Raw genomic sequence first — 3,110 nt, 5'->3', positions numbered from 1 at the left:
TAGACCTGCTGGTGGCGCTATAACAGGCCAATGTGAAAAGGGTGGCATTTCCTTTTGGGAATGTGTGTGCAAATCTTCACGGAAATCACATGCTGCGTTCATGATGGAACGGACGTATCCTGCAAACTTTGGAAGCCAATGTTAGCCAATTAGGATGGAATATGAAATATCGGACACATCCGTCTTGATCACATGACTATAGCGATACTGTGTACCGATTTGTGTGATTTTTGGAAAAAAAAAATCTGTAGGAGTAATGTCAAAAGAATTGTTTTGCAAAAATCGGCCTCCTGGTGGTGCTACAGTATAACAGGCCAATCTGAAAAATACGGGGCAGAAGTTCGGCTTTGGCATCCAGGGAGTGTGTGTGCACAGTTTCGCAGCGACCGGGCCAACAGTGGCGGAGATTAGCTGCTCGCAGACAGATGGACGGACGAACGAACGGACAAGCGGACGGACGGACAGACGGACAGACAGGGTGCAAAACATGGTCTCGGCCATGCCTTTTGGCCTGGCTGGCGGGGACAATAAAAACAAAGACAGAGGCACTAAGTCAGGGTGAATGTGAACACAGCCAAGCAACACCAGCACAGCACACACATGCTTTGTTCCTCTCTGCATGGCCGCTTCAGTGACAGGCAGTAAACGCAATCTGCAGTAGCAACAAATCACACACGCACACACACGCACACACACACACACACACACACACACACACACACACACACACACACACACACACACACACACACACACACACACACACACACACACACACACACACACACACACACACACACACACACACACACACACGATTCCCTGCTGGAACATTAAGCTGCCTTCAGATGCACAAACAAGCTATGTGAAGCTCTAATGCTCACAGAGGTCCAATGTCTCTCAGCTGTCTGCCTCCTCTGACTGGGAGTGTGAATCAGAGGTCATTGGTTCCAAATCAAAATGAAATATAAAGGTTGAGGTGATGTTTTTTTTTTCAGACACGAAGGGAGATAAAGAAAGATGGTGAGAGAGGTGAGCGGGATTTGTGTGAGACAGAGAGAGCAAGAATGTGAAAGAGAGAGATTGATGCAGAGAGGGGTAGAGAAAATGTATGAGAGGAACAGAATAAGAAGAGAATGTGACAAGGATGGAAGAGAGGAAGGAAACAGAAAATAGCATGACAGATGACACATAGAGCAGAGACAGACAGACAGACAGACAGACAGACAGACAGACAGACAGACAGACAGACAGACAGACAGATAGACAGACAGACAGAGGTTGCGTTCTTGTCTTGTTTATTTCCCTGTGATGTCCAGTCAATGGCATTCAGGTTCACAGCCCTCTCAACAAATGAAAATGGTGCTATACAACAAGGATAATTATGAACTAAGCGCAGACAAGGAGTCCTTCACTGTACAATCCTGAATGTTAATTTTACTCTGAGAGTGTACAGAATTTGACAGGTCCGTTTTTACACTCATTTTCATTCACCAAAAGATTGCATGTTTTTTGCTGATGCAAAATGGGCGAAAATAATACAAAAATAAACCGTGTCTTAAAGCACCGAAAAGGATGAAAAGCGTCCCTAAACTGTGTTGTCAAACAAATAGCGTCTCGGTGCTCTGGTGCTATTTGCGTGTATTTAAATTAGATGCATACATTTGGTGGAAAAAGTCTGTTTATATGTAAATGAGCCTCATTGAAAAAAGTTATTAGCATCTTCAGAGAGTTGGCCGTAACTGAAATACATTTATAAGAGGTGTCATCCACAGACTCTCCAGTGATCATGGCAACAGTTTCAGTGATAGTACCAAGGCAAAGGCATCGTGATGCCAGGCATGCTCGTGGGCAGATATTTTCACCCTTTAGTACAGTGACTCCCAAACTTTTTAGCTCGAGACCCGAAAGAGAAATTTGATGTCTCCCCGGCATCCAAACTAGTGAAAATAGCCGATCTACAAGCTCAGAACACGTTGCAATGCGACGCTTTGTGAGCTTGTAGATCTGCTATTTTCTCTATTTTTGTTTTACTTTTTAAACATTTAATTTATGGACTTTTTTACTTTATTTATGAACAATGTTTCACACAATGTTTGCAAAACAAATTGGGTGCGGTGGGGTCATTTTGAAAATCTTCTGAAATAATAATAATTAAAAACTAAATGTAGGAAACGAAAAATAAAGGGATATTTACTTGCAACTCATAAAAATTGGTCCGTGACCCCGAAATGGGTCCCGACTCCTGACCCACTGTATGGTAAACAATGCTCTAGTTACTAGGGCACTGACTAGAGCGTGACCTAAAATGAGTTTTAGGTCACACTCTAGTCAGTGCCCTATAGTAACTAGGGCACGGCCGGATTGGTAAAAATGTCACTTGCAGGCTAAATTATTGTTACTGTCTGTCTGTGCGTGCGTGTGCTCCCAACACTGAAAGGCACGGATGCCGTCATAATATTCGGTCACAACCAATGTACATTTACTTGAGTACTGTACTTTACTTGAGTATTTGTATTTTTAGATACTTTCACTCTAGCGCGGCGACAACGCAGGCCTTGGACAGGAAGTCAACAGCCTGCTACTACCACTATCTTTACTTCCTCAACTTCCTCTTACTCAACCAGACAATCTAGCAGTCTGTTTTGACCATTAGAGAAGCGACACCTTCTTAGGTTTGCCGAATGTAATCAAAATTGTATAAATACTGCTGTATAATTCTGTTCTGGGGGGGGTTTGGTAGAGAAGCTTGTGTGAGGTGTCACTTGTTTGTGCCCTTTAGCCGGGCATAGCCTTGAACGGAGCTTCTCCCATTTTAACTCTCTTAGTTCCTCTTGGTGACCAGACTGCAGCGAAGTTGCAGGGAGCGATATAGAATTTCGCTTTTCACAGTTACCCTTTCTCTGTGCGGGGCATGCTTTATCTCGGGTACAAAAGCATACCTACACATATTGGGTTAACATTTAAAGGGTTTTTAGGTCTTTGCTGAAACTATCGAGTGTAGCAGAAATTAGAAGTGTTTTAATTTCTAGGGGTAGGGGTTTTGACTTGCTGGCAGTTTTTTTACATAATATTTGTTAGTGACCCCTGACTACAAAACGTGCTGTGTT

The sequence above is a fragment of the Gymnoscopelus microlampas genome (genome assembly GCF_963454915.1).
Source record: "Gymnoscopelus microlampas genome assembly, chromosome: 5".
Classification (NCBI taxonomy): domain Eukaryota; kingdom Metazoa; phylum Chordata; class Actinopteri; order Myctophiformes; family Myctophidae; genus Gymnoscopelus; species Gymnoscopelus microlampas.
Note: the sequence above shows the minus strand (reverse complement) of the source record.